At 44.6% G+C, this 19236-nt stretch overlaps 1 protein-coding gene across 2 annotated transcripts in view; it reads left to right on the top strand.

Moving 5' to 3' along the window:
- The window catches only part of LOC123990547 (glutamate receptor ionotropic, kainate 2-like), a 177407-nt gene that overhangs the window by 77522 nt on the left and 80649 nt on the right, over positions 1–19236 (top strand). The gene's annotated exons all lie outside the window — the stretch shown is intronic.

Raw genomic sequence — 19236 nt, 5'->3', positions numbered from 1 at the left:
GTGACAGTGTTTCATAGCCTCAGTGCAGTGGGCAGCTGGGAGGAGGTGCTCGTATTCTCCATTGACTTTACAGTGTCCCAGAACTTTCTTGAGTTTCTGCTTGAAAAAGCTAGCCTTTAGCTTTCCGAACTGCCTGTGTATATTGGTTCGTATCTTCCCAGAAAGGTTTCATATCACGGGGGCTATTTGATGCTAATGCAGAACGCCACAGGATGTTTTTGTGCAGGTCAAGGGCAGTCAGGTCTGGAGAAAACCAAGGGCTATATCTGTTCCTGTTTTTTTTTATTGAATGGGGCATGCTTATTTAGGAAGGTGAGGAAGGCACTTAAAGACTAACCAGGCATCCTCTACTGACGGGATGAGGTAAATATCCTTCCAGGATACCCGGGCCAGGTCGATTAGAAAGGCCTGCTCGCTGAAGTGTTGGGAGGGACAAACCTGTTGGCACTTGAAAGGAAATCAAGCTCTTGTTTTGTTTGAAAATATTTTTTCTGTAATTTATTCGTTGTTTTTCTGTTGTTTATTAGCTGTTTTCTGTTGTTTATTCTCTGTTTTTCTGTAGTTTATTCTCTGTTTTTCTGTAGTTTATTCTCTGTTTTTCTGTAGTTTATTAGCTGTTTTTCTGTAGTTTAGTAGCTGTTTTCTGTAGTTTATTAGCTGTTTTTCTGTAGTTTATTAGCTGTTTTTCTGTAGTTTATTAGCTGTTTTTCTGTAGTTTATTAGCTGTTTTTCTGTAGTTTATTCTCTGTTTTTCTGTAGTTTATTAGCTGGTTTTCTGTAGTTTATTAGCTGTTTTTCTGTAGTTTATTAGCTGTTTTTCTGTAGTTTATTAGCTGTTTTTCTGTAGTTTATTAGCTGTTTTTCTGTAGTTTATTAGCTGGTTTTCTGTAGTTTATTAGCTGGTTTTCTGTAGTTTATTAGCTGTTTTCTGTAGTTTATTAGCTGGTTTTCTGTAGTTTATTAGCTGGTTTTCTGTAGTTTATTAGCTGGTTTTCTGTAGTTTATTCTCTGTTTTTCTGTAGTTTATTAGCTGTTTTTTTGTAGTTTATTCTCTGTTTTTCTGTAGTTTATTAGCTGTTTTTCTGTAGTTTATTAGCTGTTTTTCTGTAGTTTATTAGCTGGTTTTCTGTAGTTTATTAGCTGGTTTTCTGTAGTTTATTAGCTGGTTTTCTGTAGTTTATTAGCTGGTTTTCTGTAGTTTATTCTCTGTTTTTCTGTAGTTTATTAGCTGTTTTTTGTAGTTTATTCTCTGTTTTTCTGTAGTTTATTAGCTGTTTTTCTGTAGTTTATTAGCTGTTTTTCTGTAGTTCATTCTCTGTTTTTCTGTAGTTTATTAGCTGTTTTTCTGTAGTTTATTAGCTGTTTTTCTGTAGTTTATTAGCTGGTTTTCTGTAGTTTATTAGCTGTTTTTCTGTAGTTTATTAGCTGTTTTTCTGTAGTTTATTAGCTGGTTTTCTGTAGTTTATTAGCTGTTTTTCTGTAGTTTATTAGCTGTTTTTCTGTAGTTTATTAGCTGTTTTTCTGTAGTTTATTAGCTGGTTTTCTGTAGTTTATTAGCTGTTTTTCTGTAGTTTATTAGCTGTTTTTCTGTAGTTTATTAGCTGTTTTTCTGTAGTTTATTAGCTGTTTTTCTGTAGTTTATTAGTTGGACCGTCTTTATAAGAAATAGGATGTCACATTCGATAGCAGTTCTTCTTCTGTTTTATTCATTATTCATCTCTGTTTAATCCAAATATTTCAAAAACATAAATGGTACCCATTTTCTTGTTTGGATCCTTACATATAACATCCTTTCAGTGGTATACGTTTGGATCCTTACATATAACATCCTTTCAGTGGTATACGTTTGGATCCTTACATATAACATCCTTTCAGTGGTATAAGTTTGGATCCTTACATATAACATCCTTTCAGTGGTATAAGTTTGGATCCTTACATATAACATCCTTTCAGTGGTATAAGTGTTGCATTCCGAAAGAGAAATAGAAATGGAATAGAACTGGAATCGTTGAGGTCTTCCTAATCAGCAGCACTTCCTATTATGTGAGCAAGTATCATTCGGCCATTTGAAGGGAATCTGTCAGTTAGGAACGAACCAAAGGAAATGTACATAACAAGCTTATATGATTTTCCAAAGTATCCAGAACACATCTTTGTTCCATTCTCCACAATACAGAGTGTCTGTTACATTCTGTTTCTATGGTCCACCAAGCATCCCTGGCGCTTCTCTCTGTCCAGTGACCAGGCAACAGTTGTGTAGCAGACGGTTGCCAGGACAACACCCTCCCAGGGTCACCTTGTAGTGTCATGGACAATTGATAGACTGGAATAGAAGGAGGAGGATGTCTACGGTCAGTGTCAGTAAAACATGCAGTGTTTGCATCACTATACTGGCCACTGAATGAATGCAGTATACTGTATAATTACACTGAGTTCCCTGGGTTGGTCCAACATTGTCTGAATGAATGCAGTATACTGTATAATTAAACTGAGTTCCCTGGGTTGGTCTAACATTGTCTGAATGAATGCACTATACTGTATAATTACACTGAGTTCCCTGGGTTGGTCTAACATTGTCTGAATGAATGCACTATACTGTATAATTACACTGAGTTCCCTGGGTTGGTCCAACATTGTCTGAATGAATGCAGTATACTGTATAATTACACTGAGTTCCCTGGGTTGGTCCAACATTGTCTGAATGAATGCAGTATACTGTATAATTACACTGCGTTTCCTGGGTTGGTCTAACATTGTCTGAATGAATGCAGTATACTGTATAATTACACTGAGTTCCCTGGGTTGGTCCAACGGTGTCTGAATGAATGCAGTATACTGTATAATTACACTGAGTTCCCTGGGTTGGTCCAACGGTGTCTGAATGAATGCAGTATACTGTATAATTACACTGAGTTCCCTGGGTTGGTCTAACATTGTCTGAATGAATGCAGTATACTGTATAATTACACTGAGTTCCCTGGGTTGGTCCAACGGTGTCTGAATGAATGCAGTATACTGTATAATTACACTGAGTTCCCTGGGTTGGTCTAACATTGTCTGAATGAATGCAGTATACTGTATAATTACACTGAGTTCCCTGGGTTGGTCTAACATTGTCTGAATGAATGCAGTATACTGTATAATTACACTGAATTCCCTGGGTTGGTCCAACGGTGTCTGAATGAATGCAGTATACTGTATAATTACACTGAGTTCCCTGGGTTGGTCTAACATTGTCTGAATGAATGCAGTATACTGTATAATTACACTGAGTTCCCTGGGTTGGTCTAACATTGTCTGGACGAATACAGTATAATGAGCTATGTGTACTGTGTGTCTACTCCGCCTGGACTAGAAGCACACACATATTTATATTTCTGACACGTATGAATGCATAATAAGAGCAGAGATACTAATTAGACCAACTTAATAAAACAATAAAACCACATAAAAACCTAGCAACTGCACCGTTAAATCAAGCACATTGCGTTGGCTACTTACTCAAAATGGTGTATTTACACATAACATGATATAGTTCACATCACTCCTTTTCCCTCCCTAAGTCGTTACTGTGTGTGTGTGTGTGTGTGTGTGTGTGTGTGTGTGTGTGTGTGTGTGTGTGTGTGTGTGTGTGTGTGTGTGTGTGTGTGTGTGTGTGTGTGTGTGTGTGTGTGTGTGTGTGTGTGTGTGTGTGTGTGTGTGTGTGTGTGTGTGTGTGTGTGTGTGTGTGTGTGTGTGTGTGTGGCCTCCTAACGTCAGTCTGAGCAACAACTAGCGCCTCACCCACTACTTACAGATGGCAGGAGAGAGAGGAGAGAGAGAGAGAGAGAGAGAGAGGTGGGGAGGAAAAGGAGGAAAGTTGTATCACCCACAGAGAAAAGATGGAGGAAGTCACAGCCACAGCCACACGGTCACGCTCCTGTTAGCCGCGTTAGACTGGAACAAGCTGGGGATTTGGTATGGAGGTAGATTGCTGCCAAATATTGCACATCAATTTTGGCAATAAACTGCCTTCATAGTTTGGTGATGGAGGAGGAAGAGGAGGGGTTGGGAGATTCTGGGTTTAACCACTACTCAATGCAGTCCCTACCCTTCCCTGGTACTTTTGTGGCCCTCATGCAGCAACAGTTTTGAGGGAAATGGAACGCTGCGCTCCGGTTGCCATGGCAACGCACGCCGCGGTGGCTCTGAGTCCGACCACATCCCCTGACTGCCGGGCTACACAACGGCGGTGTGGATGTGTTGGATCTCCAAACCAAGATAAGCTTCACACAGGGTTCTTTTCGGCCATTAAGGTCCCTGTGATGCGGGTCCTCTGATCCCATTTGGCAGAGGAGAGCCTTTTGAAGTGAGCGACTGTGGAGAGAAGACACGCACTGCCCTGCGCCGGGCACCACCAGCTGGGCTTGGCAGAGCATCAACGTTATTAGCGGCACACGCACCGTGCTCCAGAGAACCTTTGTGAAACGGAGTACAGAGAGAGAGAGAGAAAGGGGGACAGAGAGAGAGAGAGAGAGAGAGAGAGAGAGAGAGAGAGAGAGAGAGAGAGAGAGAGAGAGAGAGAGAGAGAGAGAGAGAGAGAGAGAGAGAGAGAGAGAGAGAGAGAGAGAGAGAGACAGAGAGAGAGAGAGAGAGGACAGAGAGAGAGAGAGAGAGAGAGAGAGAGAGAGAGAGAGAGAGAGAGAGAGAGAGGGAGACAGAGAGAGAGAGAGAGAGAGAGAGAAAGGGGGACAGAGAGAGAGAGAGAGAGAGAGAGAGAGAGAGAGAGAGAGAGAGAGAGAGAGAGAGAGAGAGAGAGAGAGAGAGAGAGAGAGAGAGAGAGAGAGAGAGAGAGAGAGAGAGAGAGAGAGAGAGAGAGAGAGAGAGAGAGAGAGAGAGAGAGAGAGAGAGAGAGAGAGAGAGAGAGAGAGAGAGAGAGAATAAAAATATAAACCATAGTCATCTCAGTATGCAACACCAGGCAAGCAGGTGTTACAAAATACAGTATCAAAGAGGATACCAAAGCATCCCTCCTCCCTTCACACACACACACTCACACACAAACACACACACTCCTCAAAGAGAGTATATACGGAGAGTCGTCCTTCGTCTAAAGGAGTGTGTGTGATGCTAGGTCTACAATGACTGGCCTAGAGCCATCATCAGCTCAGTAGCCATCCTCCATCCCTCCATCCCTTACTCCTCTCACCACCCGTAGGTGCAGCCAGTGTTATCATTGTCACAGTCATGGACAGTCTGGCTCCAGGGTCTCTTGTGATCAGCTGTTGTCCTTTGAGCTCTGGGGGGACTATTTGATACACACACACAACTCACACACAAGCAGGCTTACACAAATACACAGTCATATGTATACATACACACAAAAGCAGGCACCCAATAAGAAGACATACTCATGCAAGCAGACTTCCAAACAGAGACACACACACACAAGCTGCCCACTGCGTCGTGGGACCACAGATCTAATTATCTCTGTCTAGTTTGTTTACACTAAGAATTTAGTCAGGCCCACCTCCTGCCTGCTAGCCCCCCCCTGACTTTAGCAGATGTGGGTTTTTAGGAAGTCCGCAAAAACAATTGTGCAGAGGGAGAGGAGAGGGAGAGGGGCAGGAGGAGTGGATGGACAGGAGAGGGAAAGGAGGAGAGGGAGGGAGAGGAGGGGAGGAGAGGGAAAGGAGGAGAGGGAGAGGAGCAGGGGAGGAGAGGGAAAGGAGGAGAGGGAGGGCAGGAGAGGGAGAGGAGCAGGGGAGGAGAGGGAAAGGAGGAGGGGGAGAGGAGGAGTAGAGGGGCAGGAGGAGGAGATGGAGAGGAAAAGGAGGAGAGGGAGAGGAGGAGTAGAGGGCCAGGAGGAGGAGATGGACAGGAGAGGGAAAGGAGAAGAGGGAGGGCAGGAGAGGGAGAGGAGGAGGGGAGGAGAGGGAAAGGAGGAGAGGGAGAGGAGCAGGGGAGGAGAGGGAAAGGAGGAGAGGGAGGGCAGGAGAGGGAGAGGAGCAGGGGAGGAGAGGGAAAGGAGGAGAGGGAGGGAGGGAAAGGGGGAGAGGGACAGGAGGAGGAGATGGACAGGAGAGGGAAAGGAGGAGAGGGAGGAGAGGGAAATGAGGAGAGGGAGTGCAGGAGAGGGAGAGGAGGAGGGGAGGAGAGGGAAAGGAGGAGAGGGAGAGGAGCAGGGGAGCAGAGGGAAAGGAGGAGAGGGAGGGCAGGAGAGGGAGAGGAGCAGGGGAGGAGAGGGAAAGGAGGAGAGGGAGGGAGGGAAAGGGGGAGAGGGACAGGAGGAGGAGATGGACAGGAGAGGGAAAGGAGGAGAGGGAGGAGAGGGAAATGAGGAGAGGGAGGGCAGGAGAGGGAGAGGAGGAGGGGAGGAGAGGGAAAGGAGGAGAGGGAGGGCAGGAGAGGGAGAGGAGCAGGGGAGGAGAGGGAAAGGAGGAGAGGGAGGGAGGGAAAGGGGGAGAGGGACAGGAGGAGGAGATGGACAGGAGAGGGAAAGGAGGAGAGGGAGGGAGGGAAAGGGGGAGAGGGACAGGAGGAGGAGATGGACAGGAGAGGGAAAGGAGGAGAGGGAGGAGAGGGAAAGGAGGAGAGGGAGGAGAGGGAAAGGAGGAGAGGGAGAGGAGGAGGAGAGGGGCAGGAGGAGGAGATGGACAGGAGAGGGAAAGGAGGAGAGGGAGGAGAGGGAAAGGAGGAGAGGGAGGAGAGGGAAAGGAGGAGAGGGAGGGAGGGAAAGGGGGAGAGGGACAGGAGGAGGAGATGGACAGGAGAGGGAAAGGAGGAGAGGGAGGAGATGGAAAGGAGGAGAGGGAGGAGAGGGAAAGGAGGAGAGGGAGAGGAGGAGGAGAGGGGCAGGAGGAGGAGATGGACAGGAGAGGGAAAGGAGGGAGGGAGGAGAGGGAAAGGAGGAGAGGGAGGAGAGGGAAAGGAGGAGAGGGAGAGGAGGAGGAGAGGGGCAGGAGGAGGAGATGGACAGGAGAGGGAAAGGAGGTGAGGGAGGAGAGGGAAAGGAGGAGAGGGAGGAGAGGGAAAGGGGGAGAGGGAGAGGAGGAGTAGAGGGGCAGGAGGTGGAGATGGACAGGAGAGGGAAAGGAGGAGAGGGAGGAGAGGGAAAGGAGGAGAGGGAGGGAGGGAGGGGGAGAAGGACAGGAGGAGGAGATGGAGGAGAGGGAAAGGAGGAGAGGGAGGAGAGGGAAAGGAGGAGAGGGAGGAGAGGGAAAGGGGGAGAAGGAGGAGAGGGAAAGGAGGAGAGGGAGAGGAGGAGGAGAGGGGCAGGAGAGGGAAAGGAGGAGAGGGAGGAGAGGGAAAGGAGGAGAGGGAGAGGAGGAGGAGAGGGGCAGGAGGAGGGGAGGAGAGGGAAAGGAGGAGAGGTAGAGACAGATGGGAAGAAGGAGAGGGAGAGGAGGAGAGGGAGAAGAGGATAGGGGGAGAAGGAGTTGGAGATGGAGAGACTGAGATGGGGAGGGAGAGGAAACAGGAGGAGATGGAAAGGAGAGGGAGAGGAGGAGATGGAGAAGAGGAGATGGAGATGAGGAGAGGGAGAGGAGGAGATTGGGAGTAGATAGGGCACCTGCTAACTTCGCTAGGCTAGCTCAGCCTGGCATGTGGGGTTAATTAATATGGAAGGGAGGGTTCATGGTTAAATACCCTTCTTAATCAGAGACCGGCTGGGCAGCGTGGTGCTAAATGGGCAGAGGCCGCGGAAGTGGGCCTCACTGCCAATAACACACTGTCCCCGGAAGGAGCTGGAAGCGAGCTCTGGAATCTGGCAACCCCCTTTGTCTAACTCTGTCGAATGAATGAACGAGCAAACTAACACATGAGCTCTGTTCCTCGATGGCACTCCTCGATTCACTCTCCCTCACAAAGTGCTCTTGGCCAATTTAACTCTCTCCCTTTCTCCCTCCCTCCCTCCCTCCCTCTTACTCTCCCTCTTACTCTCCATTTATCAGATTTAAATCCTTCATTTTCTTAGCTACCTGTAGCAGCCAGAGTTAGCTACCTGTAGCAGCCAGAGTTAGCTATCTGGAGCAGCCAGAGTTAGCTACCTGTAGCAGCCAGAGTTAGCTATCTGGAGCAGCCAGAGTTAGCTACCTGTAGCAGCCAGAGTTAGCTACCTGTAGCAGCCAGAGTTAGCTATCTGGAGCAGCCAGAGTTAGCTACCTGTAGCAGCCAGAGTTAGCTATCTGGAGCAGCCAGAGTTAGATACCTGGAGCAGCCAGAGTTAGCTACCTGTAGCAGCCAGAGTTAGCTACCTGTAGCAGCCAGAGTTAGCTATCTGGAGCAGCCAGAGTTAGCTATCTGGAGCAGCCAGAGTTAGCTATCTGGAGCAGCCAGAGTTAGCTATCTGGAGCAGCCAGAGTTAGCTATCTGAGCAGCCAGAGTTAGCTACCTGTAGCAGCCAGAGTTAGCTACCTGTAGCAGCCAGAGTTAGCTATCTACCTGCCAGAGTTAGCTACCTAGCAGCCAGAGTTAGCTATCTGGAGCAGCCAGAGCAGCCAGAGTTAGCTATCTGGAGCAGCCCTGCTATCTGGAGCAGCCAGAGTTAGCTACCTGTAGCAGCCAGAGTTAGCTATCTGGAGCAGCCAGAGTTAGCTACCTGTAGCAGCCAGAGTTAGCTATCTGGAGCAGCCAGAGTTAGCTACCTGTAGCAGCCAGAGTTAGCTATCTGGAGCAGCCAGAGTTAGCTACCTGTAGCAGCCAGAGTTAGCTATCTGGAGCAGCCAGAGTTAATGACCTGGAGCAGCCAGAGTTAGCTATCTGGAGCAGCCAGAGTTAATGACCTGGAGCAGCCAGAGTTAACGACATGGAGCAGCCAGAGTTAGCTATCTGGAGCAGCCAGAGTTAATGACCTGGAGCAGCCAGAGTTAACGACATGGAGCAGCCAGAGTTAGCTACCTGGAACAGCCAGAGTTAGATACCTGGAGCAGCCAGAGTTAGCTATCTGGAGCAGCCAGAGTTAATACCTGGAGCAGCCAGAGTTAGATACCTGGAGCAGCCAGAGTTAGCTATCTGGAGCAGCCAGAGTTAGCTACCTGGAACAGCCAGAGTTAGCTACCTGTAGCAGCCAGAGTTAGCTACCTGGAGCAGCCAGAGTTAGATACCTGGAGCAGCCAGAGTTAGCTACCTTTGTAGAAGCCTACCTACAGTAGAGCAGAGGCCCCTGTCATGTCAGAACAGTACATGTATGTTAATCCATCGTGGCCGACCAAATCTTTTCCCTTCTTTTTTCCATGAGAGGGCTTTTAAACCTTGATTTCCCTATGTGGAGACCTCATTTGAGTAAGCACGCAGGAAAAACTCATTTGAGTATGCACGCAGGGAAAAACTCATTTGAGTAAGCAAGCAGGGAAAAACTCATTTGAGTAAGCAAGCAGGGAAAAACTCATTTGAGTAAGCACGCAGGGAAAAACTCATTTGAGTAAGCAAGCAGGGAAAAACTCATTTGAGTAAGCAAGCAGGGAAAAACTCATTTGAGTAAGCAAGCAGGGAAAAACTCATTTGAGTAAGCAAGCAGGGAAAAACTCATTTGAGTAAGCAAGCAGGGAAAAACTCATTTGAGTAAGCAAGCAGGGAAAAACTCATTTGAGTAAGCACGCAGGGAAAAACTCATTTGAGTAAGCAAGCAGGGAAAAACTCATTTGAGTAAGCAAGCAGGGAAAAACTCATTTGAGTAAGCAAGCAGGGAAAAACTCATTTGAGTAAGCAAGCAGGGAAAAACTCATTTGAGTAAGCAAGCAGGGAAAAACTCATTTGAGTAAGCAAGCAGGGAAAAACTCATTTGAGTAAGCAAGCAGGGAAAAACTCATTTGAGTAAGCAAGCAGGGAAAAACTCATTTGAGTAAGCAAGCAGGGAAAAACTCATTTGAGTAAGCAAGCAGGGAAAAACTCATTTGAGTAAGCAAGCAGGGAAAAACTCATTTGAGTAAGCAAGCAGGGAAAAACTCATTTGAGTAAGCAAGCAGGGAAAAACTCATTTGAGTAAGCAAGCAGGGAAAAACTCATTTGAGTAAGCAAAAGCGAGGGGCTGCACTGTTGCTTCGGCATGTGGAAATGCAATGTGATGAAGGGATTATGCCTCTAAAACTCAAAGGAATAAGAACTATGCTCACATTCTGCCTGGAGAGAGAGAGGGGAGGGGGAGAAAGGACGAAAGAGAGGAGGATGGGAGAGAAAGAGAGGGAGGAGGAGGAGAGACAAAGAAAGAGAGGGAGGGCGGGAGAGAAAGAGAGAGGGAGAGGAGGGGGAGAGACGAAGAAAGAGAGGGATGCCGGGCGGGAGAGAAAGAGAGATAGAGAAGAGGGGGAGAGAGAGGAAGAAAGAGCGGGAGGGCGGGAGAGAAAGAGAGAGGGAGAGGAGGGGGAGAGAGAGGAAGAAAGAGAGGGAGGGCAGGAGAGAAAGAGAGAGGGAGAGCGAGGGAGAGGACAGAGAGAGAATGAAGGAGAGAGTGGGAGCAACATTTAGAGGAGAGAAAGGGAGATTGTTGGCAGTAAAAAAACAACTCCTTTTCTGTCACCCCAAGGCTGCTTCCACTAGAGCCTATCGGGAGAGAGCTCTCGCCTCCTCTGTTATCTGCTAACAACTCTGAAACAGATCTGACATTCACCATAAATCACATTCATCACATGAGTCATGTCATATCAACAGTCTTTTGACATTCAGAACAACAGCATGCTATGTACTCTCAATGAGGAAATGTCACCGTGACATGTTTAGAAGTAGAACAGGAATAGAAAGAGATAAGTCCCAGAGAAGATTCTACTCAAACTATGTAATTACACTGTACTTACTAGAGAACCATCAAGTTTCAACAAGGACATGTTCACTGTGACATGTTTAGAAATATAAACAGCTACTCTAGAATAGCCATAGGAATAAATAGCCTAGACATTTTGAAAGATCGTTCCTAATTTCACTGAGACATATTTAAAAATAGAATAGACATAGAAAAAGATAAGCTAGACAGGATTCTTCTCATTAGGAGGAGTATGAGGAAATGCCACTGTCAATGTCTTGAAGTAATCATTTAATATACATAGTAATAGATCACCTAGACAATATTCTTATCATTAGAAAGTGTATCAGGAAATGCCACTGTGTCACTGTCTAGAAATAAAAATGGAATAAAAAAAATATATATATCACCTAGACAAGATTCTTCTCATTAGGAAGACTGTTTGCTTGGTTTTCATTGAGCTACATGCTAAAAACACAGCAACTTTTTAATAAACCTTCAAATAATAATCCCCTTATTATTATTATTTTATTATAATAATGAGACACTTTTACCATAAACCTTATAATAATACCCCACTTCCTGAGTCCTCTATGCTTTTCCCGGTTTGCGTTTCCTCTGTACACAGTAGTATACGGTGTTGAGCATACACTCACTCCCCACCAGGGTACTTATCAGGTATGCGTAAATGGTTGTAAAGGAGTCAGGTGCAGGAGAGCAGATGAGGTGTAGCCAACGGAGCCTTTTATTTTGGCGAACCAAAAGCACACAACAAAGTGAACAGGAAATAACAATATGGGTTAACGTAACCCAGAGCAACAGACTAACGCAATACATGAAACAGAATCAACAATACCACACAAAGACATTTCTTTATTTATCCGTTATCTTACCAGGTAAGTTGACTGAGAACACGTTCTCATTTGCAGCAACGACCTGGGGAATAGTTACAGGAGAGAGGAGGGGGATGAATGAGCCAATCGTAAACTGGGGATTATTAGCTGACCGTGATGGTTTGCGGGCCAGATTGGTAATATAGCCAGGACACCGGGGTTAACACCCCTACTCTTACGATAAGTGCCATGGGATCTTTAATGACCTCAGAGAGTCATGAGGGAAACAGAGGGTAAATACACAATACATAATGAGGGAAATGAGAAGCAGGTGTGTGGGAAAACTAGACAAGATAAATGGAAAATGAAAAATTGATCTGCGATGGCTAGAAGACCGGCGATGTCGACCGCCGAGTGCCGCCTGGACTAGGAGAGGCATCGACTTTTGCAGAAGTCCTTGACACTTTGTTGTGTTACAACCTGAATTCAAAATTGATTCAAATGTTTTTTCTCTCTCACCCATGTAGTCACAATACCCCATAATGACTAAATGTTTTTTCTCTCTCACCCATGTAGTCACAATACCCCATAATGACTAAATGTTTTTTTCTCTCTCACCCATGTAGTCACAATACCCCATAATGACTAAATGTTTTTTCTCTCTCACCCATGTAGTCACAATACCCCATAATGACTAAATGTTTTTTTCTCTCTCACCCATGTAGTCACAATACCCCATAATGACTAAATGTTTTTTCTCTCTCACCCATGTAGTCACAATACCCCATAATGACTTAATGAAAACATGTTTTTAGATTTTTTAAAAATATATTGAAAAATAAATACAGAAATATCTCATTTACTTAAGTATTCACACCCCTGAGTCAATACATTGTAGAAGCATATTTGGCAGTGATTACAGCTGTGAGTCTTCCTGGGTAAGTCTCTAGGAACTTTTCACACCTGGATTGTTCAACATTTACCCATTATTCTTTTCTAAAATCTACAAGTTCTGTCAAATTGGTTGTTGATGATTGCTAGACAACCATTTCCAGGTCTTTCCATTGATTTTCAAGTAGATTTATGTCAAAACTGTAACTCAGCCACTCAGAACATTCACTGTCTTCTTGGTAAGCGACTCCAGTTTATATTTGGCCTTGTGTTTTGTGTTATTGTCCTGCTGAAAGGTGAATTCACCTCCCAGTGTCTGGTGGAAAGCAGACTGAACCACATTTATCCTGTGTTTAGCTCCATTCTGTTTCATTTTTTAACTGAAAAACTCCCCAGTCCTTAATGATTACAAGCATACCCATAACATGATTCAGCCACCATCGTGATTGAAAATATGGAGAGTTGTACTCAGTAATGTGTTGTATTGGATTTGCCCAAAACATAACACTGTATTCAGGACAAAAAGTTACATTTTGCAGTATTATATTTGTGCAGTGTTGCATGTTCTGGAATAGTTTTATTCTGTACAGGTTTCCTGATTTTCACTCTATCAATTAGGTTAGTTTTGTGGAGTAACTACAATGTTGTTTGTCCTCAGTTTTCAACTATCACAACCATTGAACTCTGAAAATGTTTTAAAGTCACCATTGGTTTCATGGTGAAATCCCTAAGCGCTTTCCTTCCTCTCCGGCAACTGAGTTAGGAACGACACCTGTTTCTTTGTAGTGACTGGGTGAATTGATACATATACATTTAACGTGTAATTAATAACTTCACCATGCTCAAAGGGCTATTCAATGTCAGATTTTTATGTTTTTACCCATCTACCAATAGGTGCCCTTCTTTGGGAGGCATTGGAAAACCTCCCTGGGCTTTGTGGTTGAATCTGTGTTTGAAATTCACAGCTCAACTGAGGGACCTTACAGATAATTGTATGTGTGGGGTACAGAGATAAGGTAGTCAATAAAAATGCATGTTAACACATTTGTTGAACAGAGTCCAGGCAACTTATTATGTGACTTGTTAAGCACATTGTTACTCCTGAACTTATTTAGGCTTTCCATAAAAAAAGGGGTTGAAAACGTATTAATTCAAGACCTTTCAGCTTTTCATATTTTAGGATTTTTCAAACATTTTTTGAAACATAATTCCACTTTGACATTATGGGGTACTGTGTGGAGGCCAGTGACAAAATGTAATCCATTTTCAATTTCAGGCTGTAACACAACAACATGTGGGAAAAATCAAGTTGTGTGAATACTTTCTGAAGGCTCTGTATCAATGTGAATAAGTTCAGCAATGATCTCATTAGTGTTAATCAGATGTATATGATATGTATAAACACAGACACACACACCATTATACAGTCATTCTCACATACACACAAACACGGGGCAGGAGGGGGTCATGTCAGAAATGATGGAATTATACACCCAGGTGCGGACTGGGTGAGAATACTGATGTGGTGGAGGAGGATGGTGGATGCACACACACACACACACACACACACACACACACACACACACACACACACACACACACACACACACACACACACACACACACACACACACACACACACACACACACACACACACACACACACACACACACACACACACACACACACACACACACACACACACACACACACACACACACACATGCCTCATCTGTCTTAGTCTCATGGAGTTTCCTCATTTGGAGCAGGGATAACACAAACACCACGGAGCTGGCTGCCAAGACTGTGTGTGTGTGTGTGTGTGTGTGTGTGTGTGTGTGTGTGTGTGTGTGTGTGTGTGTGTGTGTGTGTGTGTGTGTGTGTGTGTGTGTGTGTGTGTGTGTGTGTGTGTGTGTGTGTGTGTGTGTGTGTGTGTGTGTGTGTGTGTGTGTGTGTGTGTGTGTGTGTGTGTGTGTTGATAGACATGCAGACATATGTATTAATGCAGGGAAGGGAAATAGCCTTCTACTTTGGAATCCTAAAAACAATTGGTGAATAAATGGTTATTTGGCAGGTCACGGATCGGCTCTTGGAACTCTTCAGGGTTGCAGAGTAAAATCTGTCCCGATGTCGGATATCGGGTAGAGCTCAGGATTGATGTGGTCGGCGCAGGTGGGTGTGGCTCAATAAAACTGACCCGTGCTGTGCAGGACTCTAGATCAGAGTAGATGTTCGAACTCATCCCTGCCTCATCCGTTCCTCATCCCTTCTTCTTCCCTTCCTCTTCCCTTCCTCATCCCGTACTCTTCCCTTAGTCATCCCTTACTCATCCTGTCCTCATCTCTTTTTCATCAATTCCTCATCCGTTCCTCATCCCTTCCTCTACCCTTCCTCTTCCCTTACTCATCCCTTACTCATCACTTCCTCTTCCCTTCCTCATCCCTTCCCTTCCTCTTCCAATCATCATCCTTCACTCATCCCTTCCTCTTCCCTTCCTCATCCCTTCCTCTTCCCTTGCTCTTCCTCTTCCATTCCTCATCCCTTCCTCTTCCAATCATCATCCTTCACTCATCCCTTCCTCATCCCTTCCTCTTCCCTTCCTCATCCCTTCCTCTTCCCTTCCTCATCCCTTCCTCATCCCTTCCTTATCCCTTCCTCTTCCCTTCCTCATCCCTTCCCCTTCCCTCTTCCCTTCCTCATCCCTTCCTCTTGGGAGAGCTGAACAAGGTGTAATGAGCTGAATCCTATAAGAGAGTGAAAGAGGAAGATAGAGAGAAAATGAAATAGGGAGAAAGAGAGAAAAGGAAAGAGGGAGAGAGAGAGAGAGAGAGAGAGAGAGAGAGAGAGAGAGAGAGAGAGAGAGAGAGAGAGAGAGAGAGAGAGAGAGAGAGAGAGAGAGAGAGAGGCATTTTAGAGACACAAATCCCCAGACACGCTAGCCTCACCCAAACACAGGAAATTATGCCAAAGCCCCAGGAAGTCCCCAAAATGGCTGTCTAGTTGTTTATCCTCAGTGGGAACAGCCAAGAAACCATAGTCCCATTGAAACGGTAGACCCAAGCCAAGACTGGTTACACTGCACTGAGGAAACACTGCACTATAACAGGAAACTGGCTAATCAGGTTTGAATTAATTAATCCATTGAATTCCCATTGGCCCCATCGGTGAGTGATGTGAGCATATATGAGAGCATTGCAACTGCTCAGCTATTTTATTGATATGTCCACGGATGGAAGCATTACGCAAAAGGAGGGACACGGTTTCCCAGGACTTTGAGCCATGCACTGATGTGTGTCTGTGCTGTATCATTAAACATTTGGAACAACATCGAAATTTGACATTTGAGAAACATGGATGAACGTTTAATTCTGATGTGAGACTGTGAAAGCTTGTTGGGAAAAAGAGAGTGAAGGAGAGAGAGAGAGAGAGAGACAGAGAGAATGGAAGAATTGCTGTCACAGAGGTACAGAGAGAAAGAGAGGGAGGAAGCTACTGTACATAGGCACATAAAAACAGAGAAAGAATAGTGAAACCAGCAGAACAAAGGATGGGGTTGGGTCGTAATCTAGCTAGCGTTATTCTAAACCCCTCTCTCTCCTCGCTGTGCCTCTGTGTCCCCAGTGGGCCACATCAGCATTTAAAGGGCCCCACAGGACCTCATAGCAAGGTTCTCTGTAATATGTATCAATATTGCTCCTGGATGGTTTTTAATCTGAATGCAATCATCTGCCAGAGATATGATCATCTGCCATCATCTCTAATGTTCTCCTCATGATCCTGAATAGATCCCAAATGACACCCTATCGCCTACATAGTGCACTAATTTTGGCCAAGGCCCATATGGCTCAGTGGACAATGTAGGACATAAGGTGTCCTTTGTGATGCAAAATCTGTCTTTTTCATCTTGCTTGATGTTGTGTTTTTTGTTTTGTTACCACCACAGAGATGGATATAAAGATATGATGCATCTTGGCCTCCCGAGTGGTGCAGTGGTCTAAGGCACTGTGACCGGGAGACCCATGGGGAGCGCACAATTGGCCCGGCGTCTTTCGGGTTAGGGGAGAGCTCCTAGCGACGCCGGTGGCGGGCCGGGTGCAGTGCATACTGACACGGTCACCAGGTGTACAGTGTTTCCTCTGACACATTGGTGCTGCTGGCTTCCGGTCTAAATGGGCATTATGTCAAGAAGCAGTGCGACTTGGTTGGGTTGTGTTTTAGAAGACACACGGCTCTCATCCTTCGCCTCTCCTGAGTCCGTACGGTAGTTGCAGCAATGAGACAAGACTAACTACTAATTGGATACCATGAAATTGGGGAGAAAAAGGGGTAAAAAAATAAAAAATGACAGCATCAAATCAAATCAGATGTATTTATATAGCCCTTCGTACATCAGCTGATATCTCAAAGTGCTGTACAGAAACCCAGCATCATGTGAATGGTTGTAGCCTGGTCTAAATGATCACAGGAATCTGTAAAATACAAGATGTCATGGAGGACAGTTTACATCAACTGTAGTTATAAATCTATCAATAACCACATATCTATAGATTATACGCTGAGTGAAGAAAACGCGAGGAAAATGGTTTTATCAAATTAAAATAAACAACATGCACTACACTAGAATATACACAGCAAATTAATTTGCTAATACAACACCATCAAGTAAGCATTTTACATCACACACCTACAGTTGAAGTCGGAAGTTTACATACACTTAGGTTGGAATCATTAAAACTTGTTTATCAACCTCTCCAAAAATTTATTGTTAACAAACTATAGTTTTGGCAAGTCGGTTAGGACATCTACATTGTGCATGACACAAGTCATTTTTCCAACAATTGTTTACAGACCGATTATTTAAATTATAATTCACTGTATCACAATTCCAGTGGGTCAGAAGTTTACATACACTAAGTCGACTGTGCCTTTAAACAGCTTGGAAAATTCCAGAAAATGATGTCATGGCTTTAGAAACTTCTGATAGGCTAATTGACATAATTTGAGTCAATTGGAGGTGTACCTGTGGATGTATTTCAAGGTCTACCTTCAAACTCAGTGCCTCTTTGCTTGACATCATGGGAAAATCAAAAGAAATCAGCCAATACCTCAGAAACAAAAAGTTGTAGACCTCCACAAGTCTGGTTCCTCTTTGGGAGCAATTTCCAAATGCCTGAAGGTACCACGTGCATCTGTAAAAACAATAGTATGCAAGTATAAACACCATGAGACCACGCAGCCTTCATACCGCTCAGGAAGGAGACACGTTCTGTCTCCTAGAGATGAATGTACTTTGGTGTGAAAAGTGCAGATCAATCCCAGAACAACAGCAAAGGATCTTGTGAAGATGCTGGAGGAAACAGGTACAAAAGTATTTGTATCCACAGTAAAATGAGTCCTATATCGTCATCCCCTGAAAAGCCACTCAGCAAACAAAGAAGCCACTGCTCCAAAGCTGCCATAAAAAAGCCAGACTACGGTTTGCAACTGCACATTGGGACAAAGATTGTACTTTTTGGAGAAATGTCCTCTGGTCTGATGAAACAAAAATAGGATTGTGTGTCCATAATGACCATCGTTATGTTTGGAGGAAAAGGGGAGGCTTGCAAGCTGAAAAACACCATCCCAACCGTGAAGCACGGGGGTGGCAGCATCATGTTGTGGGGGTGCTTTGCTACTGGAGTGACGGTGGACTTCACAAAATAGATGGCGTCATGAGGAAAGAAAAATGATGTGGAAATATTGAAGCAACATCTCAAGACATCAGTCAGGAAGTTAAAGCTTGGTAGCAAATGGGTCTTCCAAATGGACAATGACCCCAAGCATACTTGTAAAGCTGTGGCAAAATGGCTTAAGGACAACAAAGTCAAGGTATTGGAGTGGTCAGCGCAAAGCCCTGACCTCAATCCTATAGAAAATTTGTAGGCAGAACTGAAAAAGCGTGTGCGAGCAAGGAGACCTTAAAACCTGACTCAGTTACACCAGCTCTGTCAGGAGGACTGGGCCAAAATTCACCCAACTTATTGTGGGAAACTTGTGGAAGGCTACCTGAAACATTTGACCCAAGTCAAACAATTTAAAGGCAATGCTACCAAATACTAATTGAGTGTATGTAAACTTCTGACCCACTGGGAATGTGATGAAAGAAATAAAAGCTGAAATAAATGAATCTCTCTACTATTATTCTGACATTTCACATTCTTAAAATAAAGTGGTGATCCTCACTGACCTAAGACCGGGCATTTTTACTTTGATTAAATGTCAGGAATTGTGAAAAACTGAGTTCAAATATATTTGACTACGGTGTATGTAAACTTCCGACTTCAACTGTACATCATGTTCAAAAGTTTTGAGATTTCTGAGGCAGCTACTTTCCATGTTTTCAAAGTGATAGTACTGGCTTTATTCATATGGGCAGAGGATAACGCCAACATAATCATGTCCTGAAAGTATGCTAGCCATTTCCTTATATGAAGGTGGTGGCAACCAGCGTTGAACAACGGGTTTTTGGGCAGCAGTCAACCCAGTTAGCCAAACTTTTCACTGTTTCTCATTCAGCTGCATACTCAACAGCTGAATTGGTTCTGGGGTACAGTTTCATCAATCATGTCAGAGAGAAAATACTGTACAACACTTTCCTCCAAAACTCATAAACCTCAGGACAATCCCGTATCCTATGTTCGTATGTGCCAAGTGTATGGAGGTTGCATGAAATCTTACAAGTGGTGTCCACTACGAACTATGACACTGTTTAAAATGAATGAAATGGTGGTTTGGGTTCTTTAATGAGTGAAATA

Source organism: Oncorhynchus gorbuscha, linkage group LG12 (assembly GCF_021184085.1).
Source record: "Oncorhynchus gorbuscha isolate QuinsamMale2020 ecotype Even-year linkage group LG12, OgorEven_v1.0, whole genome shotgun sequence".
NCBI classification, from domain to species: domain Eukaryota; kingdom Metazoa; phylum Chordata; class Actinopteri; order Salmoniformes; family Salmonidae; genus Oncorhynchus; species Oncorhynchus gorbuscha.
The sequence above is the reverse complement of the archived record's forward strand: the minus strand, read 5'-3'. Positions and strand labels throughout refer to the sequence as shown.